The sequence below is a fragment of the Emydura macquarii genome, unplaced genomic scaffold, assembly GCF_026122565.2.
Source record: "Emydura macquarii macquarii isolate MOO-44397 ecotype Brisbane River unplaced genomic scaffold, CSIRO-AGI_Emac_v2 contig_3477, whole genome shotgun sequence".
NCBI classification, from domain to species: Eukaryota; Metazoa; Chordata; order Testudines; family Chelidae; genus Emydura; species Emydura macquarii.
The window spans coordinates 5737904-5763744 of NW_027133614.1; the positions used below are offsets into that span (position 1 = coordinate 5737904).

At 40.0% G+C, this 25841-nt stretch overlaps 1 long non-coding RNA gene across 2 annotated transcripts in view; it reads left to right on the plus strand.

Annotated features, from left to right (window-relative positions):
• The first annotated feature begins 244 nt into the window (after nt 1–244).
• The window catches only part of LOC137144674 (uncharacterized), a 133300-nt gene continuing 107703 nt past the window's right edge, over nt 245–25841 (plus strand). The window contains exons 1-2 of one of the 2 annotated variants that reach the window (XR_010917454.1): nt 424–479; nt 3109–3275. This is a non-coding gene — a long non-coding RNA (uncharacterized lncRNA). Of the gene's footprint in view, nt 480–3108; nt 3276–25841 lie in introns of both variants that reach the window. The other variant, XR_010917453.1, reaches the window with a different exon arrangement.

A 25841-nucleotide genomic window follows, 5' to 3' on the forward strand; every position in this document is an offset into this window, starting at 1 on the left:
GTATTGAGGGATGAAAAGAGTTGATTTGATAAGATGCAATTTTTTTGCTCAGAAATGTTGGAAAGAAATGGATATAAATTACTTACACCTGCTTAAGTTTAGAAGTGCAAGATGCAAAACCAACTTTGAAGGAAAATCATGGCATCTATAGGTTTTAAAATGATATAGAACTGTTCTCTTTGCAATATAGAATTATTCTGAAACCCTTTGACTGCCAAGACCTTTTCCAAAGCAAGACATTAGTTATTGGGACAAAGAAACCTGTTTGTTTTTTTCTAATTCATCACCAGCTGACATCCTACAATCAATTTGCTCTTGAGAAGCTCACTGCTGAGTAAGCCAACTCTGTTATAATGGGAACAGTGGGAACACTATTCTACAACTCAACCCAATTTGCAGCACTTACATATCCAACTGTTCATGGCAGTCTTTCTCTTTCTCCCTCTTACTTTTAAACATGAATCTTCATGACAACAAAGGTAAGATAAAAGGAAAATCCTATATGTTATGCTATGTTACAATGAAAGAGGCACGTAGTGCAAGTAGTTTCAGACATTTGACTGAATAACCTCTTAAAGAGAGTTAAGATAAGAGTTTTAGTGCTACAGATTCAAATTAAACTGTATATTTGAAACCTTTAAAGGAAAGTCCTGACATCAAATGATGCCCCAAGGATTCAGAAATTAGGAGTGTTTCTCATATTAAAAGGCATTTTATTTAAGATGTCATCTTGTGAATGCATATGCACAGTTTTCACAGAGGTAAATTAAAATAGAGGGGTTCAAAAATGAACCACGCCTCTTGATATGTAGATTGTAAGAGTAGGATCTACGGCAGGACTTAAGCTTTGCAATATTGAGAAGCACTGGATGTGATCCAGAAAGTAATTTAGGTGCCTAAACTCCAGAATTAGATGCCTGAGACCCTGTTTGCAGCATCACTGCAATCCACAAAACTCCCAAGTAGTTGGCACCTAAATTCATTTAGTGTTTGTCTGTCCCTCTGTAAAATGTTCCCTAGGCCTTGGAACATGCACACTCTCTGGCCCCAATGACTGTTCCACTATGGATAAACACTTATATAGTCACTGAGTCAGAGATAGGAGGGAGGAGAATAACTCTGTAGTCTAGGGGTTAAGGTATCCACTGCGGTGATAGGAGATCCTGGGTTCAGTCCCCCTACTCTAATCTTTATCATCTTCATTCATTATCTTTATTTATTATCCACAGTGGGACAGTTTCAACAAGAGAGATCTTGGGAGCCCTTCCTCAGGATATCCCATAATTCAGTGGCTAGAGCACTCTCCTGAGGGGTGGGAGTGCCTTGTTCAAATCTTCAATGCCCCCTTCTATCAGAGGGGGAGAGAACCTGCATCTCCCATATCCTCAGTGAGTGTGCTAACCACTAAACTAAAAGTTTTAAGTTGGCTGCCTCCTTCTCTAGCCAGATTAATTAACGGCACCCAATTTGGTAGGTGACCTCTGAGCATACCTACAAGGCCCCAAATGTGACTTAGATGGCTGAATGCCTGTCTTCCCACCAGTTTGTGGATTGATTGGGGGGCTTAGGAGGGAGATAGGCATCTGTATGCCTAGAGGAAGGCAGCAGCATGTGTGCCTCGGAGGCAGAAACATAGGTACCTAGGAACTTTTACCCTGAAAATGTAGGCACCCAGTTTAGACACCTACCAGATTCAGCAGGAAGCTTTTGGCTCCACTACAATCTACACCTGGCCTTGCAGTTAAACTCTCAACTTTATTGCTTAATTCTAGGGGTTAGGTACTTTAAATATTTTTGTGGATTGGAACCTAAGTGCCTTGGGACAGGAACTCTTCTCATACATGTGGTGTTCATCATTGAGAACATTGCTGGTGTTCTAAAAATAATTTAAAAAACTGATACACAGGAGTTAAGAGTTTTTTGTTCCCAGCTCTGTCATCTACCTGCTCTGTGACAATGGGCAGTTTCCTATACTGCCATTTTCTCTCCATTTGTTTCTTGCCTATTTGAATTTTAAGGTGTTCAGGACAAGGAGTCTCTCTCTCTCTCTCTCTCTCTCTTTAAAAACAAAACAAAACAAAAAAAGCAGCTTTTAATACAGTGTGGTCCTGATCTTCAGTGGGACCTCTACTTGCTATTGTATTTTATTATTTTAGACTTTGTGTTGCTTTATTTAAGTAAGACAAAGCACTGTGTTTTCTCTTTTTAAAAAAACAGGTCTGTGTGTGGGTGTGGAGAGAAGGATATTTCAAATGTACTATCCACTGTTGGAAAAAAAGGACTGATACTGAAAAAGAATGGTTAATTGAATTAAGACTGAAATTGTTGAGAAGCCTCATTCATTTGCAAAAAGGGTGGGGAAGCTTTCCAACATTTTAAAATCAGGGGAGCTTTACATGGTGCGTTTGTAGCAAAGTCCTTTGGGTAGAGAGAAGAAGGAGCAGATGAGGATAACATTTCAAAGATAGTGGTGGCGGACTACAGCCAGTGAGATAGAACTTGGTAAAGGTTTTACATTCCATCTGTCTATACTTCCCACCTTCCAATCCCTGTTATATTGTCCATATTAGGTTTTTTTAGAAGAGTCATTAGATTAAATAACTCTGAAGAAATTGTGAAATATAATGCAGATGTGCACCTTGGGATGAATATATTAGGATAACAGTTCTGTGCCCTTGTCTCTCTCAATTACATTGTCATTCTCTCCTGCAGTGTGCACCTGCTTCTTGTTAGCATTGCACTTGGTTGCACTGCCAGAGCTGCTTGTTTTTAACTTGTCTCAACATTTGCCCCTTTATTGATGGTCCATTGCACAGTACAGCCCAGGCTGTAGCTTTTGTGCTTATCATGATCTTGGGTGAGTAATTTAAAGAAACTTAATGCAAACAATATGTTTGATAGCGATTAAAGGGTGTCACAAGCGGGCTGGAATTTTTAATGGGCATTGGGCCCAGCCCCACCTGTGAGTTCTATTATCCTCCTAGCTGATCTTGATTGGCTAGTGATCAGATGGCCCTGTTTACTTATTAGGACACCTAGAAAAGACTTTGAGACCTTGGTTGAAGGAGGGGGTGGTATAGATGACTTGTTGGTCTTACCTTTCTTTAGGACCTACTAGAAGAGAGAACTCCCAGGAGGAACCCTGAGAAGGATTTCAGGAGACAGGCTAGCTCACTCCTATGACTAGCTCTGGAAAGAAGGGAGCATCAAGGGTGGGAATCTGAGTCAATACTCTGTAGGATAACAGGAAAGAACTGAAAACTGTGCCCCGGAAGGTCAGATCCTTTTGTCTATGTTGCACTTGGACCTATTGTTATCAGTGTCTCACTGGGTAGTGTTGAGACAGGCTACCTGTGAGAATTTTCATAGGCGGGAGGAATGAGGTGGGGTAAATAATGCCATAGTGGGCTACAAGGGGGTGCTGCAGAGGCAGACTCTGTCCCAGAGGGAAGCCTCAGCCATGCTCTTTGCACCCAAAGCAGGAATTTCTCTGATATCTTTGTGCCCCTGGAGGAGACCCTTATGCTAGGATGATCCTGCTTCTTTTGGCCATGAATTCTTTAGGACCAGAATATGGAAGCAAAGTAGCACATAGCTCCCATGCCCCAGGAATGGGTGTAAACTATATACCTCCCATGGCAACTCCTCACTAGCTTATGTTAGTTTAGAAATGGCAATGGAGATCAATGATGGCAGAGAATATGTAGATAGGATGGCAGGTGGTTTGAGTGCAAAGCAGCCATGACTACACTCACAGAGGGTGGGGTTATCAAGGCACTGTCCAGCATTGATGGCATTTGCTAAAAAAGTGGCTAGGTTATAGCAGCAGTGGTGCCAGTTGAGCAAATGTTCCCCTCAGGCTTCTACTGACATAGTACCTATTGATTAAAGCTGCCTCATACAATTGGCAATACTGTGACAGAAGGTGTTGGGGGGGGGGGGGGAAGGGGATTTTTATATCTGCCCTCTCTAGGACTCTGTGTTTTTACCTGGCACAGGAAGTGTGTACTTGACTACTCCCTGCACCAACTTTGCTGAATTTGTCCCAGTTTACTTGGGTGGTGACAATAGCTAAGGATACCTAAACACTTTCATTCTAATGGGACTTTTTCAGTTGCTTATAACATTGGTATACTTTTTGTCTTGTGTAAGACAGGTGATTACAACTCACTTATCGTACAGGTGCATACACTATCTGACCTGGGAGGGGGTGGAGCCCTTTCTCTTGCTGCACTGTATATATAGGCCTTTATGGAAAGGGGCAGGGCTGCAAAGGAGATGTACGTCACTTAATGATCAGATCTGCATGCTTGGTTAAGCAAGTGCTTGCTTCATTAAGATGTACAGTTCATTGATCAAGGTCTCCAGACCCCATAGGGCTTATATAAACACAGGCATACATAAATTATTTGGAATTGCTAGATGGTGTGGATAGCAGTACAGAGGGCATAAAGACTAAAGTCTAAAGATTATGTATGTAATTTCATATAAGGGTTAGCTTCTGTCTTTGGATGTGCCCATGCAGTATCTAGTTCGGAGGAGGCCAACTCTAACAATATTGGGTGTTTTTATATTAGAGCCCAGAACAGCAGTCAGGTGATTTCTTGCTCATCTGTTTGTGTCTGCCTCTCATGTTTTCAGAGAAAAGCTTGGGAACATGAAGCCTGAAGGATCAAGTACCAGAGGATAAATGAAATATTTAGAACTTTTTTTTAATCTCATTGGGTTTTTTTTTAAGCCACCCATGATTTTGAATCCATGATAGCAATATTGCAACCACATTGACGGATTGGGGCACCACAGAAAAACACCCTAAGGAAACAGGAGAGGAATAAATCCCAGATCTTTTAGACATAGAGGACAGAATCCCACCAGAGTTCTGACCTACCTGCCTCTAATACAGGTGCATAGTGTGGGGGGAGGCATAAAGAGATGCATCTTCTCCTTTGCTTGACATGCAGGGGGGCTAAATAGAATTGCCACCCCCCTGTTCTCCGGGGACCTATGGGACTGTTCATTTCCCCGCTCTCTAGGGAGTAAAGAAGGATAAGATGAAGCCAGGGTTCCCCAGAGCTACACACTAGTTAGTAAAACTGTACAATCATGGAAAGAGGATGGTTCTTATTAAAAACTGGTTCAGTAATAGCCATATTTCCTGTGAATACCCAACAACTCCTGGGCAAAATACCTTCTGGAGTTCCCCTCAGGGATTGTAGTTATGGCTAAATAGAACAGTTTAGACCTCCTGGGAAAAACAGTCATGCAGAATGGATTCACCTTTTATTTTGCCTGCAATTGCTTGTCACTGGGGAAAAAAAGTCGGGGGGAGGGATGGGCAGGGGGAGGCTGCTTCAGAATGACACACTTTGGATTTGCTGGTGGTATTCTCTCACATCTGAAAACATAACACCACTTCATAGCATTTTAATTAGCAGTGGAAAATGATGTTTGGAGTTTCCATACTTTATCAAAAGGGTTTTAATTAGTGTAAACTCATTGGAGTCCAGGCAGATAAAAGAATAGCTCTGCTAACTACTTTTCTCATTTTCTGGCCTCTGAGGTTTTGAAAAGCAATAGCTGTCTGAACCATCAAAGACCTTAAAGAGAAGTAGCTTCTTTGCTGTGACTAATAATTCATGAATCTCTTTGGCTGTCACCTGAAAGTTAGAAGAAATTTTACACTTTGCTAGAGTTTAATAAAATAAAAACTGTCTGGGTTACACTTGCTGAGCAGACTTCCTGTATGACAAAGTATATATCAAAACTAACATTTTCAGTGTATCCCATCAAATATTAACATTCCTATATTTTAGGCTACTGTGCATCTTTCAGTCTAGACTTGTCAAATATGAGTGTGTTCCATTTTGTATTTTGTTTCTAACAGAGTAATATTTTGTGTTTATTATATTTAACAGAGTTACACTCAGTGATGGGCAAGCCTCTTGGATCTGCAAAACTGTGTTAGAAATCTCACAAAAACAGATTTTTTCACTGTTTTTGGCACTGCTGTTTTCAGAAGATGTGTTCAGAAATATAGGGTGGGAGATGGTTAAGTTTCAGTTAAGGTTGTTCCTGAATTATTTTTTCCTTACTACTTCTCATGTGATTGATTAACTTAATGCTGGAAAACTAACTGATAAAAGTGAAATCTTAATGAATTTAGTGAAAGCCCACCTTATACTATTGTTTTTTGCTTTCTACGGATTCAAGTAATAACACTCACACTATAATCAAAAACAAGATAGTCTATTGTTTACATGTAGTTTTCTATTTAGGTTCTTTTACCATACCCAGCATGATGGTATGTGAGCAATTTATGGATGAAACTAACCAAAAAAACCCTCCAAAATGTCTTACCTCAACTAATTAACAGGATTTTTTTCTCCTCATTTCTCATACCTGCTGTGCCAGGTTATCATATTTCCCCCCTGAGTGCAGTTGCTAATAGGTTATGAGCTACTTTGTGGGAAAGCAAGGGGCAAAAAAAGTGGGTTTCCATTTGGTATGGAAAATGGTGGGTAAATGGTCATTCTTAATCCTCCTGGAAGTGAATTCTATAATCTCAGGCTAATTGCCGAAAAATTCCTGTGTTCTGTGCATATGAGCTTCAGATTCAAGATACACAGTTCCATTGCTCCTGAGGGGTGGAGCTCCTGATGATGCGGGGCAGGTGCTATCCCTTCACCTGTCATGGGGCTAGCCCTCTGAAGGCCCTGAAAATGAAGGCCAAGTCTTTAAACTTCATGTAAACCAATACAGTGAACAGTAAAACTGCAACCATGTGCTAAATGTCGTCTGTCCTGCTGAGGAAAGGAAATGCCACATCCTTTACCAGTTGCAGTTATTTTGTTAAATATGACTTAAAATTAAAAAAAAAAAAAAAAAAGTGTTTGAAAAAATCCAGTTGAGTGGGAATCTCCAAACCCAGTTCATCAATGGACAGGATGGAATGTAGTCCCCTAGTTAACCATGGATGGTAGAAAAGGTGAGGCGTACTGTGGCCAATGCTATGTAAGAGCCAAGCGAGACTGAAGAGTCTAGAAAGACTCCTAGTCTACCTTTATGACTTGGGGGTCAAAAGTTCTCAATGATAGGAGATAGCATAGGGGTGGAGAGCTCTTCAAAATGGGGCTGAGCCTGGCCCCATTTTGGGATAGTCTGACAATTTTGAGATATAAATTGAAGAGTTGAGTGTCTTCTACATTATTGCTACCATTTGAACCTATAGAATTTCCCAATTTCTTCCAGCAGCTACATGTAGACAGTGACTGTCAAGAGCTAGTGGTACCCTACTGGGGACATCTTTGTAGAGGAGTGGTTGCCCATTAACCACCTTCTTGGTAGGGATTATCAGAGAGGGATTCAAAGTATTCCTGATTCTACTAGAAGCAACAACTGCATTTTTTTTTAAGTGAAAGGTAAATGATTCCAGACAACTAGGAAAGAATTTGCAATATAACTGATATAGAAGCCAATTCAAAAAGATCTTTATGATGCATTTAGTAGATGAGGGTACCAAGGAACAAGTGGTGGAGTACACAGTGGCAGGTGTCAGTAACTGAAGTTTGAGAGACCATAGAAAATGTTCCCATAGAGCAAGATGGAGATGATGATAAGACAAGGCAAACAGCAGATGATAGGAAACTATCACTCAAGGCCAATATTTTAATACAATTAAAATAAAAATCCTTACCTTTTTTCCTAAAAGCCCAACACAGCTACCTAGTAGCAAAATACGAGAAGTATCAATAACCATAACCCAAGAGTTAGCACACTTTTTAGTAAACCTTTAGTTTTATTTACTGAAGGATTGGCTGGCAGCATGGTATTTTGGGTAAGATCCAAACTTATATGGATCTGGTACTGTGGCTGACCCTTTGGGGTCAGGAGAAATCTTTTTGGTAAAGAGCATAGAGTTTTAAATAACTTCTCTCTTTACTGGACCTAGTAGCTGATTGGGAGCCGGAGACTGAAATGCAGTAAAGGGGGTTGTGTATATTTTATTTTGGCTTCTTGATCACCAATGTGGGGATTCAGAAGCACTGTTGTGGCTGGTTGGGAAGCCTGACTTCAGTGTCACCCACCAGTGCTGGGAGAATCTGCTCTTCTTTTGCAGCCTGCCCTGCCCTTGGCATTTTCAGGTGGCTACCCTAGGCATGGATGGGTCACACGCCTATAACAATTTCTAACAGAAAAGAAGGAAGGAATTAAGAGAATTTTGCAGAATAGCTGCACTCAATGGGTAGAACACACACAAAAAAGCATTATATGTATTGCAGAGTTACCCAGATATTGCACTACTGTCCGCATGAAGCCCAGTATGAATCATACCAGGAAGAATCCTATACTGGCTCTTAACATTGGAAAGCAATTTTAGAAGAGATTGCCTGGGATGGATAAGTCACATAGAAACTGAGGTTCAGAATCAAGCAGCGGTGGGTGGAAAAAAGGGTATGCAGGTCTCCAGAGTGCAGACATGGCAGAGACTGCCCAAAACATTGTTCTGGACAAAGTCTAATGGTGAAGTCCAGACAATGTCCAAGGGCAAGTGGCCTTAGTGTAATGGTTCCCTGACATACTTTCTGGCCCTAGCCTCACTCATATGGAGCACTGTCTTTGGACAAAGTCAAAATACACTTGCTGGCAAGATAATGTTCTATGAGGAGCCTGAAATCCTTGTGAGCGGCCAAAGAATTTATAAATTATCTACAACTTTTGCTTTTCTCTGTGGAGCTTGGCCCAACCGTACAATTAGTCCACCAAGATAAATGCTGCATGACCTATGGACAGTGAATAAATCAGAAGCTACAGTGTGTAAAGATTTTCTACATGTACCAGTACTGTTTACAGACACACACTGGGTGGGGCATCTCTATATTAAGAGGCCTGTGAGTGAAATGTGTGTGTACGTCAAAAATAATGGTTGAAATCTAAACAAAAATTTTGAAATTATTGGAACAAAATGTGATCTGAAATCTTTCCCTCCCCCCCATTTTTTTCCATTAAAAAAATTGAGATTTTGACTTCATTCCAATTCGGGAATGGGGGGGGGAGAGAAATCAAAATCTCAAGTTTTTGTGTAACAGGAAAACTGTTTCCTACCCAGTCCAAGTACTTTGCGGCTATCAAAAAGGTGTTGAGACAGTATTGTGGGGAAGGGAATGTGTGGGACCATTGCAAGGACAATAAGTTCTACCAACAATGTCATAAAATTGGTGGCCTTTCAGCTGTGTGCTTGCTTTAGTGTAGACATCCCCATCTTGTTTTAGAACAACAGACTTAATGTGAATATAGGGTTTGGAGGAACTGTGTGTTTTGGGTCTGTATAAGGTCCTGTAACAAAAAATGTAAATGATGTCATTTAGTCTCTTTCTGAAAGAAAGGTAGATAAATATAAATCTGTAGACTCCTTTGGTATAGTCTGTATAGTTATAGAAATCAGGCCTTTGTTCTGGTAATAATAAGTGTGTATTCTAGTGTAAGGAAACTCATTGTTACACTGACAGTTTGTAATTACAGTGAACTGGTGCAGAAAATGGGTCTTCAAAAATTTATACAGTTAATCAGCTTCAAACAAATACTTGAGGAGCTGCTGCACTGTGGTCAATGTTTATCTTGATGATAAAAATAATGCTTTTGGTACAGGTAAAGGTTTTGATATGACAATACCTGAGTAACCAAGTGTAGGATATAAATGTAACTAAATAACTAATTTCTGAAGCTGAAATGGCACGCGTGTTTTAACTGGAGAACATAGGGAATTCTTTTATCTTGAAAACTGTACATTCTAACTGAATGATCTTGGTCAATGCTTCTCTCAGTCCACAACGTACATCACAATCTGTACTACGTGTTACAGAAGGAAGGACAGGTCTTAAAGAAATACCCCCAGCAAAAGATATTGGAGACCATTTTATGTGAGGGTCTGCATGTTGAAAAGTCAGGGGCTCATGCAAGCAAACTACAAAGCTACTAATGGAGAAGCCCTCTGGTTTTCCCTCTGGGGTCAATTTCCCTGAGGAAATTTCTATGTGAACTCCTGCAGTACAAAATGAAGAAGGAAAAAGAGTGGGCAGGTGGGAGTAAGTGTAACACCTTCCTTGTGCTACCTAGCTTCCAGACAGAGAGCTGCATACAGAGCTCTCACTGTGGGGCTCTTTCCATTTTGACTTGTCCTCTCCTATGGAGGAAAATGGAACAGACAGAATGTGCATCCAATGATTGTTTTGTTAGTAATACCTGGTATTAAATACAAATTAATGAAATGTTCAAGGAGCAGGAAGCAGGCTCTGTTAATTTTAGGTTTAAAGTTACTAATTCGAAAACCAGATATTGGCCAAAAGTAGTCTTCTCTCAGAGGTTTGTTAACAGCTGCTGTTGGTGTTAGCAAAGACATTGGCTAACATATGTGGCCACAATAATTCCAAATAGGGACATTAAGTATGGATATGGAGTACTTTGACTTCATTCCTGGGGGCTGGGGGAGAATCTAATTAACTGTTTAATAGTACTTTTTGAATACCTTTTGTTGTTTCCTCTGTGCTATTCATAATTGCACAGATGATTTTTAATTAAGCATGTGTTCTGTGAAATATGGTACATAAATAATCCTGCTGAGCCTGACTTTTAATATCTCCATCATTCATTTAGTAGGTATAAAGGGCAATAGAAACAATTATTGAGATGTGCTTATACTGTGTAAAACACAGGAGACCTTACAGAGAATCTTATTGTCTGATTTAATCGATTGACAAGTTTACAACAGAAACTATCTTAACAGATAAGACTGCTTTATTCTTATTCTTCCTGTTGCTGCTGCTGTTATTCTTCCTGTTACAATGATCAACGTCCTAATTCTTTCTGACAGATTATTTCTTGTCTACCATTTCAGCAGATCACAAACTGAACATTTAAATGCTTTAGTGAAGAATGGAGGAATTCACAAAAGAAGTAGGAATTAGAAAATATGGTTGAATGATTAAATATTTAGATATTTCAGTTCCTAGCTACTGTGCTGATTGGTGCTATAGAAAACCCTAAGATAGACAGATAAATTATAGCAGTGTAATCAGCTTTCAGCTACTTATTAGTGGTTTTTCAAATACATGGTTTATTTCTGTAAACATGATAACTCAGTTTCACACAATTTTGCACAGTAAATTTTACTTGTGCTCAGATTTTAAGTTTTAAAACAGGATAGGTCAGGGAGAGGAAGGGGGTTAACTTTTATTACACTGAGACCCCTGTCTCAGATTTTGTACTTAAAAGCATCACTGTTTCTCCTGAAAGAGTGACCTTTGTTATGTCAGCAAATTTAGGACCTAATCCAATTCCTATTGAAGTCAGTAGGATTTCAGTATGTGTTTAAATGCTTTGCTGAGTAGGGAAGGGTTTATACACAAGCTTAAATTTAACCTCCTGCCTGAGAACTTTGCTGAATTGGGGCCTTCATGCCAAGGTCAGCATTTAGAGAATGGCACTACCACATTTACTTCTCTATTTAACACTTTTTATGCAGATCTAAATCTGTTGGGATGTACTGCAGATTCCTAGCAGGTTTCTCGCCCCCCCCTGGATCAAGCATTCATTTGTGACTTTTCCATTTTGCACAAGCCTATCAGGTAGCATCTAGAAAGAGAGTTATGTTTGGTAGAAGAAGATGCTGAAGTATGCTTTCTCTGGTTATCAACAGCTATTACTAGACAATTTTTAAACAAGGCCACCCAACCTGGGTTGGTGAGCAGCCTTTCTCTGTGGGATAACAGTGGAAGGACCTGATTTCTGAGTGCTCTATTTATGCATGGTAATGATTTTACTGTGTGTCTAATTTGGTGATGAGGAGGAGTGCAATCTAATTGTCAGTCTGTAACCGGGTTCTAGGTGGTTGTTCCACTGTGTCTGTGTGGCCTTTTCTCTAGGGCACAAAAGCAAAGCAACCTGGAAAAACAGGTTTTCTCAAATGGATAAAGAAGTAACTTTTTCTGGGTTCTCCATGCCTCCTGGTCAGAGCTTGATTTAGGAAAACCTGTAAACTATTTCCCCTTCCTGTTTACATACTAATTTTAGAATGAAATTCACCCCTGCGAAGAGGGTCAGCATCAATTCTATGTATCACTTCAGTTCTATTTAAGCTCTCCTTTCTAAGTAGGACTCAAGCGTTGACTAGTCCTTGTGCTGGCCCAGTACACAGAGGTGAATTTCATCCTAAATGTACCCAGGTGAGAATCTTTTTCCATTTGGCAAGCTGAGCAACTTCTCCAGTGTGAGAGCAGGCCCTCTGCATGGCTCCCTTTGATGAGACTTGACTCCTTCCCTGGCTGATTTAATGTGGGGCATATGTTGCCCTCATATGATCCCTCAAAATGTGTCTTTTAGCCAGTGATAAACCCTACATACAGAATTGTATGTGTTGGAGAAAAGAGGGGTGAGGGACTCCTTTATTAACTAAAATGCTCTCATTACCATGACCAAGGTAGGAGGCAATAGCACTTGTCAAACACTTGTATTAAGGACATTTTTCTAGATGTATCCATTATGGAAGGCCTCATTAGGTGATGCTGTTGCATACAGTCTTCCAAGTTCTTTTTATTAGCATGAAAACACATTTTTAGTCTCAGTAGAAATGCCTGTATTGTTGATATTTAGTTATAGAGGGCTGAGGACAGACGAAGCAAAATTGATTGAGCAGCAGGAGTTTGCTCTCTGCCTTGAGTTCTGATCAGAGTCAATTCCTGAGGCAGAATGACTTTCTGGGAGCCATTGTTGATGGACTGAAATTTCTGGAAAAAAGGGATTGTCTGCACCTCCTTTTCCTGACTGGTGTATGGGTGTAAATAAAACAAGTTACACTTAGAATATATTTTGATTATTTTCCCTCTGTCATGTTTCTGACCTTGCAAGTCAGCTTCCTTCTGCCGCTGCTTGGATGAGGGTTGACACTGGTATCCAAAAGGGGCACTAGTGTTGGAAGAAGAGGCAACATGTTCATGTTTTATTTAGTAAAGCACATTGTTCATCATCTGTAATTTGAAATCAAGATGAATGGGCACTAGAGGATATGAGGGAAGTGTGGTGGGTCTGATAGGTAGACCTCTCACAAGGGACTCCTACTGAAAAAGAGCCCCAAAACCTGTTATCTGGTACAATCCGATTCATTCCATGGGTTAAAAATTGGTTCTTCAGAAATAAAACAAGTCATATCTGGCAGGGACTGTGTAGTGGAGTCCAGAAAGGAAATTAATTCACTAAGAGACAGGGGAATCACCTCAATCTTTCCATGATGTGACAGAATTGTAACAAGAGGCTCCCATGAACCCTGTAAAGCTCCCTCCAACACATCACTGATTCTTGTTCTTGCATTTTTGTGTTGACACTCTTAAAACACCTGAGCTCTTTATTCCCAACAGTACAGATATTGCTAATCAGTTTATTGAGCTGAAGCTCTGCTTTTGCCTGGATTGATGCTTATATATCCTCTTCTTGATTGTACTTGCTACTGGAAACAAAATACTTCATAATGAATTCCTTTCTCTTCGGTTCTGTTCATTGCACCTGCAGATTTTATAGCCTGATCTTAGTGCGCGTAAGCACCTGACAGCTTTCTTCCAGCTCCTGCTTTGTCTCCAAAATTTGCTACAAGTTTCTATTTTTTTGGTGTTTTCCCCCTTCATTCTGATCTCCTTAAAGTTAAGATAGAAGTCCTTTCTTCAGTATAGGTAGGGCATTCCCTTCCTCAAATGATGCCCACCAAATACAGGCACAGATGGCCCAAATCTAGTCCTATTAGAACCAATAGGACCAGGATTTGGCTGAGACACTGTCTGAGAGATTTTTTCAAAGTCAATAGGAGCTAAATGCCTAATTGACCTTTGTGCCTTTGAAAATCTTTATGGTAATCCTTTAAGCATAGATGCATACAACCTTCCAATGGTAAGGTTCCAGAAATCCTACAAGCACAGGGGGAGAGGTGATAACTTAACGCAGTAAATTTTCTCATGGACAATGTTAGTGTAGGGGAAAAAATAAGAGAAATGTGGGTAAAAATATCACTTGCAAATCCAAAATAGATATTATTTGGACACTACTGTAATTCAGGTGAAAAAAATAATAGAGACAAATAGCTACTAAACAGATATTAGACTTCTTCCTCTAAGACTTGCTCAAGGTACAAAAGCATATGATAAACAACAAAAGTAACTACTGACTGCAGAACTACAGAAATCAAATCTAATTCTCCAGCTAGTCATCTTTATAAAAAAAATAAAAATCAGTACGCTGGCATTTTCAGTGAGTCTTATACAAGGATTTTGCTTATTTAAATGAGTGTGGAAAGCAGCTTTTTCAGTTTGTTGTCTTGGATCTTGTATTTACAACACTAGTAGTATTGTAGCTGTCAGATATCCTGTTTCCTTCTGGAGACATGACTTCTTAGAATTGAGAGACTCAGTGAGAGAGTTTGAGTCTGTGAAATATGTAGAAAACACCATGATTTTCAGTTAGTCCAATATTAAGCAGTTGTCCATAGACTGGAAAAAAGTATATTTCTAAATAAGGCCAAAGGGGCGTGGGGGGGGGGAGTGTATATTTTTTTACCAAGAGGTTTTGTTCAGCTCTATATTATCTACTACTGGACTGCTAATGTGGATGCCTATTGAATGGTGAAGCCTTTAAGAAATATTGCTTCTGCATACATAAGAACCAACCATGCAATGAACTCTGTACGTAGAGCCCTGTACCTGCATGGATCCTGTTGCACGGTGAGGTGGACCCCGGGCTGGGTCTCAGTTGTACCTGTGTCAGCCTTACTCCATTTGTCCTAGTGAAGGAATGAGTAAGGTGAGAGATCCCAGGGAAAGCAGACTTGGAAGGGGATAATTCATTAAAGGCCAGGAGAATAGCCAGGAAAGGGCCAGTGAGGTGGTCATGCTGAATATGTAGGAAGAGGCCCTCAGAAAGAAGGACTGGGAAGTTTTGTTTATAGGGCAAATAGCCCAGTTGTTTAGGGTGTGACAGCAAGGGGCTATACTAAAAGGTGGGTGTAGGAAGGCGCTGTGGCCTCCTCTGGAGACAGGACCCGAGGAAGGGCCGCAGCAACAGGATTGGACAAAGGAGAACCATGCAGAAGGCCAATCTACCCAGCAACACAAGAGCCGGGCCATGATTGGGCAGTTCTGGCAGCCCTATCAGCCAAAGCAGGGCGGAGCCTCCCATGCAGCCCACAGTATAAGAGACAGGCCCAGGAACTCAGTCTGGGGCAGACAATCACCGGAGGCAGATGTGCTGCCGCACTGGCTGAGGACTAGGCTGGATCCAAGACTCCAGCCAACACCGGGCCACGCCGGCCTAGAGACTGGGTAGGGCCATCCTGTAGATGGACCATACAACCTGGCCAAAGGGACTGGACCCTGGGACCTGAACTATGGGACTGGACCAATACCCCTGAACCCTGGGACTGGACCGAGCCCCTGACACAACCCGGGTGGGTAACACCCCCTGAGGCTGGACGGGATCTGGAGGAACTGCTGGCCACCGAGCCCCTGGAGTCAGGACCAGACCTGGATGAGCTGCTGGAGGCTGCACCCTTTCCAGAACCCTGCGACTTGGAAGAGCTGCTCCTCACCAAGGAGCTACCCGCCTTACCGCTTGTGGACGAGGAGGGACTGGCGGGCCTAACCCGGACGTAGTACCCCGGCGACCACAGAGACTCAGGTACCTGGGGGTACGGGGAGGAAGTAGCCCAGGGACAGCCATAGGTAGTGGCTGCGTCTGGGGCAACCCTGTCGGCGTGTTGCGGCAGGAGCCCCACCGACCCAGTGGCAACGGCCTTTGCCACTACTAAGGCCCTGGGCTGGGACGCAGTGGAGATGGGTTGGCCTGCGTCCCCCTCCCCCCTTCCCTAGCCCCTGGGAGAGCCTCACCCTCCACGCCACTCCCAAGAGCGGAAACACTGCTCGCCCGCTCTGCCTAAGGGCCGGAGCCCTTAACTGTTTACTCGCCCGCCCACCCTGCTGAGGCCGGGGCGAGAGACCGCTTGAGAGTGAATTGTTCCCCTTTGTTTTCCGGTGCTGTGGCCTCCTCCGGAGATAGGACCCGAGGAAGGGCCTCGGCGACAGGGCCAATTTGGAGCGGCCCACCAACAGTAGGGTATATGTTCCCTCTATGCTACCACCAGCAGGAAAAAGACACTGATTGGAGGCCAGAACTGGAAGCTGAGTCTAAGTGATGCAGTAAAGACTGGAGTGGAAGAAAACAGACCCTGAGAAGAAAGGCTGTGGCCTGCAAGTGTTTGGAGCAGAAGATACGGTTCTGTGTTTCTTTTTGGACTCTGACACCTGCTAGGGAGAACTTTTGTTTCTTAGCTGGAGGTCTAAATCCCTGCAGCAACCTAATTCACTGGGAGTCAGCAAACCAGCAGAGGGAAAATTGAAGAGTGACACTGAGGGGAACTGAAACAATGAACAGGCCCAAAGCCAGACTAGGTAGTTCTCTTCTCCAGGGTCCTGTTGAAATCAATGGAGATCTACATGGGGTCAAGTGTCTACCTACATTGAACAATGTACCGGACTGTTCGCTATATATTGTTCTGGCTGGCTGGCTGTTCTGAAAAGCCCTATATGGTATGAATGTTTTATTCTTTTCCTAAGATATGGGACAACTTAAATGATGCAGTCAAACTAACATAAAAGTCACATTCAGAGCTCTCAGCTGTTCTTAAGATAATTGGACTGGAAAAAAGTTTGTCAAGTAGCCAGAGAAGATGTTTCAAAGGTGCTTAAGTATGTTTGAATGAACCCACTCTGAGGCTAGAAAGAAACTGAGTTAAGATAAGTTCTAGCAATAATCACATGACAGTTTTAGTCTAAATCCTGCAGTGGGACGTGGAGCAAACTCTGTAGAATACCACAGTCCTCTTTCAGCCCTCAGTCCTCAAGCTCCGTAACACTTCACTGGACCACAGGTTTCTACCATGAGTGGGATTTTCAAACATACCCACCGTTGGCTAACTTCAGTGGGAGCAGTGTTAGAGTATAACAAGAGCTTTCTGAAAAATCCTGCTGTTGTGCAGTCTGGAATCACCCACAGTACTTTGCAGTATGGCCCTGTCTTCTCCCATTCCCAGCCCTACCTCTGGCATGGTCCTTGCACTGAAGTTTGCAGTGAGGTATAGGACTGCCTAAAGGACTGGATTAGGGGACAAAATCTGTCCTATAGAAATTCATTATGTTAAACAGCCACAGAATCAATTAATCCATTATGAATGTTCTACTAAACATTAGCTAATATGTGTGATTCTCGACTTGGCTGTGGTGAAAATCATGAGTAACTCCATTTAAGGCAATGAAGTTGCAATGGATTTATATAAAACCAGTGAACCTATAGTTTGTTTAATTAGATTTTTTTTCTCTCCTTCGCTGTATTATTTTCTCACAGTTGCTCTCAAGCATCACATGAACCCAATAATCTGACCCTGATTTCCATGCCTATGATATTGAAGAAGGTTTGAAATTAGGTAAAAAAAAAGTTTGCACAGTGTCCATAGCAAGTTGTGCAAATAAAATAAGGATCCATCGGGATCTCTGTTCAGCTATGAAATACTGAGCTGATTTATTTGAATTAAACAGGTTTGAATATCTTCCTTAAAATGGACTGATACTTAAAACACTAAAAAAATTGACTTTATTGCTTTACTTGTAGTTTCACTTGTGTTTTCGCTATTTGGCAGGCATGTCACTCAGGATGAGGTTATCGCTGATAACGGTGCTAAGTTCTGCAGTTGAGAACTCAGAATGTTGTCAAACTGTTGAGGGCTTATTCATATCTGGTCCTGGATTACCTCAGTCCCAAGAAAAAGCCTAAAGGAGAACCTGGGCAAAAAAAACACTTATTAAGGGACGGCTCAGAATGATGATAGATATTCCTATCTAGCACTGCCTACGTTACTGAGGCATCTAACGTACTGGAATCTAAATTCCTGATAAAACTGGAATGGAAACAAACTGAAGCTAGGGCAAGCCAGTTAGAAGTGCTGATTTGAGCAGCCTGCACACCACTGGGCAAGAAGGAAAGGCGCTTAGAATTATGCATAAAGAGAAATCCCCTGATACTCGTATAAACTTTTTCCTCCTGAAGAATCAAGCCCATTATTAAAATACCTTCCAATGATCTAAAGTCTTACAGTGACAGTTCCTGATGAAAATCCTGCTGATTTACATCATGTGAGGACCTGGGCCAAAGTATTTTAACAAACTATCTGAGCCCTAATATTTTGCTATGAGCCAATGACATTTCATTGTTAAGTACAGTAATAACAATCTCTTCTTTAAGACAGGGTTAGGTGCTGGGAGAAAGGAGGACAACGGTGAAAATGGGAAAAGTGAAAAGGAAGATAAGGGGAAAACAGTCAAGTATAGAAGTGAGGGGACAAGCAGGAGAAAGTGTGTGAGAAGAGGAATAGAGCAAACATTGTGTAACATAAAGAAGTGAAAAGAAATATGTTAATGAAAAATGCTTGCAATATACTTTTATTACACAAATTATGATCAATCAAAATTCAGAATTCTCAATAACTGTAATTAATTGTAGGAAATAAGTAGGAGTTGTTAAATAGTAGAAAAAAATTATCAGCCAACCTGTTCATGCATTGTAAAGTGCTTTTCAGTTTAGCTATGGGTATTTCCTGATTTGACACACAAAAAAGCTTCCAACAACAGTCCTCATCTATGTTGCTGTATAAGGATTAGTGGTGGGCAAATAATTGTTGGAGGTGTTTTTGTCTTTGTTTTTCCACTAGACAGACACACACACACACACACACAAAGAGGAGGGCTAAGAGATCCTCATTTTGGGCTGAGCATCATTTTTTTTTCTCACCACAATGGGAAACAAAAACAACTAAACAAAAGTTCACTTCATTTTGGGTGGCTATTCTTCCTTTTTCTCTTTTAGTTAAATCTATGTACATTTTCAAATGTTTTGAAACAAAAAGTCAAAACATCTTAAATGCTGCATGGTGGGTTTTTTTCCTGAAACGACGTCACAAATTTGACCCAAATCCTCAGTTTTGATCAACCCCAAACTGCATTTTTCTGTAAATAGCTTTTTTCACCCTTTTCTTTTCTTTTCTTTTTCTTTTTCTTTTCTCCTACCTCTAGTCAGGACAGCGCTTGACAAAACATGGAATTTCATAGACTCGTAGGCCATAAGGGACTATTGTGATCAGATGGTCTGACATGCGTAGCACAGGCCATAGATTTCACGGAATGATTCCTCCATCAAGCCCAATAATTTTTGAACGAACTGAGCATAGCTCTTTAGAAACACATCCAGTCTTGATTTAAAGACTCCAAATCATTTCTACCAAAAGAAAATTTATCACATTTATTGGTAAACTGATCCAATGGTTATCTACCCTCAATTATTTTCATAATACTATTTTAGAATTGTAGAAATTTTGACAGATTTTTTCATTATTTGTATTCTGGTAGCATATAGATACTCAGATGAGATCAAGATTCCATCTTGCTAGATATTGAACGAATACAGAAGAGAGAATCCTTTCCAGAAAATGCTTACAATCTGAATAAAAAGGATAGAAGAAAGGAGATGTTACTATCCCCATTTTAAAGATGGGAATGAGGCAAGGAGAAATTACATGATTTGTCCAAGGTCACACAGGCAGACTGAGACAGAACCAGGAACTGAATCCAAATCTCTTGAGTATTAGCTAAGTGCCTAATCACAAAACCAACCTTCCTGTTAGCAGGTTACAGATTAAGCATTGAATTTTTGTCTGTACATCAGGCAAGCAATTTAGTGATACAAATTGACCTAGAAAGCTCTACATGGTATCGGTTTGCTTTAGCAAAAATTATCTAGAGTAATGAGAGAGGATTTTGTTTTCCTCCACAATTAATTATTTTAAAAAAAAAAAGAGAGAGAGAGCATTTTTTTCTTTCAAGAAAGATGAGGAAGAACCAGATTGTTTTAATTTGGTGCAAGAGTGGAGGGGGGAGCATGATTTTTATTTGTGGTTCTGTGGTGCTTCCTGTGAGTACCCAGGACTGTGAGGCACCCCGATACCACCTGCCCGTAGTCTGAGGAAGAATTGTGTGTGCTGCTAAGTGTCAGCTCCCCAGCTCCACCAGCCACATGCAACACTACCTCTCCCCTCTCAGCCTGAGTAGGCTCCACTGTCCCTCTGCAGGTAAGCCAGAGACACTTTCCAATCCCCAGCATTCCAAATGTCCCCCTGGAGTGTCCAGTCATTGGTCCTCTGGATATTCACAGATCCGTAATTCCTAAAGGAACTGTACGCTATCTTAACCTCAGGATCGACACTCTGCTTGATTCTGAACACTTAGATTTGTTTATAGTGAGAACAGGTATATTTATTTAACCAAACACAGAGATTTGAGAAGAAGCAAGTAGAATTAATGGACACAAATAGTTACACGACAAACGAAATCATAACATGCTTTCTGGAGCCCTAAATAACACTTTCCAGCAGTAGATCTCCAAATGCTTTAAAAAGGAGGTTCATATCATTACCCTATTTTATAACTAGGGAAACTGAGGTATAGATAAGTGTCTTGCCACTGGCAGAGCCAACAAAAGCACACAGGTCCCCAGGGTCCTAGTCCAGTGACCTATCCACTAGGCATCACTGCCTCCAGTAGTATTTGTTTTTCCTAATGGAAATGGCTTGTATGACAAAATCAAAATGGGGGGAGGGAGAATGCATTGATGTGGATGAGAAAATTATCAGTGATTTGTTTTTACTTTTATATTAAACTTATAATATATGAGTTATAATAAAAAAGTCAAATTAATAAAGTAAACAAGACAACTTGATAAGATCCTTTCAATATTTGTGAGGTTTTTTTTCTAAAATTTTCATTCTGATTCAGCACTAGTTTTTGCTAGTTTCCACTGATACACTTCTTATTTCCATAGTGTCCAGTCAAGATCAGGGCCTTATTGTGTTGAATACTGTACAGTCACAAAGACAGCTGCTGCCCTTGCTATTAAGAATGTACAGACCAAGGTACTGGTCCTGCAAAGGACGAAATTGCTCAATGTCAGTAAAGCCACCAGAAAAATTATCCCTTTGCAGTTGACCTTGGAATAGGTTTATTTTAAGAGGATTTTTCATGAATTTTCTCTGCAAAGTAAATGAATACAGTAAACAGGTATATGACAGATTGAGTCATGTAATGGATCATCTAATCCAATTTCATTATTGAAGTATGGAATTCATTTAACATAGGTTCATTTAACAGTTATATTCTCTATGTTTTCCACTGGGCATTTAAAGTATGTAAATGTGCACACTGTATATTGAAAATGAGTGTATAATAAATATATTCTTGTAAAAGCTTCATTGATATTTTAGAAGGCCTAATGATTTACTCATCCTTGCATTAGTCAAGCCATTAATGAGTGAAAGAAGTTATGTTCAATAACTGCAGGGATTTACTAGAGTATTGATAAATGTTCATGAGTTTTCCAAGCCATTGTTTGCAAAAATAATAATGAAGGACTCGTTCCCCCATCAACAAAAATGCTCAAAAGAACCCCATCTATTTATAGAAGCTAGTATTCATGTATCTGAATATAAGGAATTATGCTCTCACCTATACATTCTCTGTTACTCTTGTAATACATTAATCAATAATTCATAGCTTCCAAGGCAAAAAGGGACCATTATGATCATGTAATCTGATCTCCTGTATAACACAGGACATAGAACTTTCCCAAAATGATTCCTAAAGCATACCTAAGTAATCTAAAGGTACTATTGATATTCGTGACAATAACTCAAAGTTAGAGCTGGTTGAATAGTGCAAAGAAGTATTTTTAAATGTTTTTCAAATAAAGCCCACAATCATTTAGACATTGGTCATCTTTACTCACTTTCCTCAAACATTTTTAGGTGGAAAAACGTTCACAGACAGAGAAAGTGCTAGAATGATCAGTGCCCATGTAGTCTTGATTCACCCCCTGGTGCACATGCTTTACGATACTGCCTTGAGCTACATACAGAAGTGACTGCTTATGAAAAATCTACTGTATATCATTGACTTTGAATCCTTACCTTTGTATTTCCTCATTTTTCATGGTTTATTTATTGATCAAAGCAACCTTGCTAACCTTAAATGACATTTTCTCATTTGTAAATGGAGAAAGAACTGAGTTTAGTGAGGCAAATGGGCTTCTGATCCAGCTGCACCAACCTACTCACTCATGTCCCACTCCTACAAACTGACTCTGTCTGAGCAAATTCCCAACATCCATGATGACACAGTTGCAGCATTGGTCCAGGATAGTAGTCCCAATCCCTGAAAGGCAGCCTCACAAACAGGATCCCATTAACTTAATGGACTTTACATGGAAGCAATGGCTCACAGTGAAATTTAGCGTGGTCCTTAGATGTTCCCAGTTTGTAAAATACCTCTAAAGCCCATTATGCCAGTCAGGGAACTCTGAAGCACAGCAATGCTCCATCCCTTCCCTCAAACACACATCCCTGCACTAAGGGTGATTCCCTCATGCCACGTGAATCCTTGGTTTATGGTCCACTTACACTGCTCTAAACCTGTGAATGAGCCATAACATGGACCAGGATATTTACCTTTTATTTTTTTCTACTTTCAGGTCTCAAATGTTGGTTAAAAAAAAAATCAAAACATACAGATTTTTTTTAATGTTGCAAGCTTGTTTGATGATACTGTTATGAATTAGAGAATGCACATTATTTGAGCTCTACAGGCTTTGCTATATTTTTATATCAACCTCATTGCATGCTAATTGCATGCTTGGAACAACATGAAAGCCCTTTCATGGCCAAAATAATATCAGAGTTCCTTTGGATGCATTAACCAAAGGTTGCTCATTTAATATTGAACCATGAAGCCTGCTGGGGCTGTAATAACATTGATCAACCTATAATTTATCCACATATTACAAAAAAAGTGCCTGTTCTAAGAAATGATTGAGTTAATTTTCCTCAGACAAAAAAGTTGCAGCTTAAGACTAACTGTTTGCACCTGTTCAACTCCAACTAGAAACTTGAACACTTAATTGGTTTCAATTAGCACCCAAGATAGGTGCTTATAAAAAGCCTACTGGAGAGTAACTCTTCCTTTTAGAAGTCTCAAAGGCAAATTTCTTTCCCAACTGAAATAAACTACTTTTACACTGACTTCCTCTGTATATGTGTTTCTCTACTGGAATAGTGCATCAAAATGAGGTTAGTTAAGATGTTGGAAGATTAATTTTACAGAAGGTTTTGAAAGTAAAATACATGTGAGACTCTAACACTTCAGACTGAAAAATTTCTCTATTTTCAGCCACTTACTAGAAAAAGAATTAAATTAGTCTTCCAGAAACTGTTCTGTGTGGGCAACAGTTAGGATAATAACCGTACATATTTAGCCCTTTCTTCTCCCACTGCAATCCTGTCACGCCCTACTTGTTTAGTTCTAATGTTGAATATTTCAGGGCTTGATATCTCAGTCTCAATTGCACTGGGAGGTAAAAGTGCCCATTACTTAAGTAAATCAAGTTGCCAAAATTTAGAAATGTGGGGGTAGTACAGATTCCTGTTGATATGCATGGTGGCTTGTTGCTTTTTATGCAAACAACACATGAAATATATAAAGAATTACGTAGGTTTTATACTTGCTGATCCTCTTAAAGCTAGGTAACAGCTAGATTCGTCATTCCTTTTAAATATTGGCTGAGCACAGGGAAAAGGAGTATTTTCTTTTTCATTTTAGACTACGTTGTACAAAGTGTGAGAAAATGGAAGACTGGTGGCGGCATTTTTGACTAAATATTGTATTTATAGAGCTTCTACTCATAAAATTATGGACTGAAAGACTGAAAAATTTTTTAGTGGATCACATAACTATTCTGTTAATATAGGTTGAAATCATGCCATGTCTGATGCCTAGTAATTCAAAAAGTCCTAGTACATTTTATAATAGGTCAGATACAGCAAAAGGAGAACACGGTCCAGTTTTGACAGCAATGGTGGTAAAAGAAAAGGCTTGACTATAAAGCCAAATAGTTAGAGTAAGAAAAATGCTGTGAAAAAGTACTGAAGGGGAATATAGAGAAGAGGTTTTTATAAGCAAAATAAAAAATTGATTATTCTGTAAAATCTTTTGATTATTTAAATTCAGCTCAATTCTGAAATTTTGCACTCAAGTGAATGAAAAATAAGCTAATAGAACAAATAAAGAAAGGCTAACGTAAGAACAGACTTAAAACTTTGAGATTTTTTTGTGGCTTGATCTTTAAAAGCCCTTCTTACTGGATGCAAGTCATATTGAGCTTAGTGTAGGAAATGTTTGAATGGCTGGCCTGCTGGTTTGTTAAAATCCTGGAATAACAAGATAAGAGCCACATTTCTTCAAATTTGAGTGCCTAAATAAAGGTGGACTGACTTTTTTTCTGATAATTTGTGATTCATATTGACTGCAGGGCTTGGTAGGGAGTGCTCCCAAGGCTGATCCTACAAGATACACTATGGGTGGAGCCCTATAGACTTCAAGTATCTAATCTGAGAGAACAGTAAGGGATGACAGACAAGAGGAAGAGATATTATGGGAAGGACCTACATACACGGTAGTTGTAACATGCAATCCATACAAATTTTCTTGTTTCTTCCTCCTCCTGCCCCCCCTCTAATTTATCACTAAAATTGTGGACCTTGAACTGACCCTACACTTAACCCTCAAAGAGGATGAGGCTCCATGTGGGCACAGGGGCCTTCTTGTGTAGAGTAAATTACGGTATTGGGAGGCCTTATGCATTTATGGACAGATCCTGAGCTGATGTAAATGTTCACAGTTCCTTTGTCTTCAAGGAAGCTATGACAAGTTTCACTAGCTCAGGAACTGCCCCTTACAGACTGAAGAAACCAAGTCTGTTGTAGACTAAAAGCAGTAGGGTGGAGACCAGTACAGGAAGACTAATGTGAAGTGAACGTTTTAGATTGATTTAAATCCTCATTAGAGGAGCAGAGCCCAGTCTTCTAAAGATGAGTAAATTTGATCTGAAGGCCCTGGTGTTGCAGGGCAGATGGATGGAAACCTTTTTCAAACTCGTTCCCGGGGCTGCTAAATGGAACCTTTTTTTCCCCAAGTACAGTATTCAAGAGTAACTCAGTAAATCTATTTTGAAAGGGATGTTGACATCCTGAGGTAAGTTACCAGAGGATTTTTTTTCCAGGTAATTTTAAAGGGATTTAACAGGGGTATTTTTTTTAGAAAAACTGTTTTATTCCAAGACTATTTCTGATACATACTATCAGGCTGGTTTCGTTAACTCATTAAATAAGATGCATTTCCCTGGAGGACAGGCAATGGCTTAGGAATGATCTTAGATTGTTGAAGCTCAAAAATGAATTATAATAATGTAAAATGGTAAATCCCCAAGCAATGATAGTTTACCTCATGGATTTTAAAATTAATTTTAGTATTCTTGGAAGCCTTTTTTTGCTGCAGAATATTATCCTTGTTCATGAAGGGCTACTGTTGTACTAATGAGAGATGGGTTCCTTACTTTATTTGCTGAGTAAAAAGAAGATCAAAAGAGATTTGACGAATTATCATCCTTTTAGTCTTTAATTTGGAGTTTAACAATTTGTTTAAAGGTTGTCGTTCTCTAGGAAGTTAAAGAAGGATTATCTTCAAATCATGAGCTGTGAGAGGTTTTGACACAGAAAATGAATATCTTGTTTTTGGAATGTACTTGATTTATATTTTAAAATGTGTGTATTAGGCATGGGCAAAGGTTTTGAAATTAAGTTTTACAAAATTTGTTTTGATTGTATA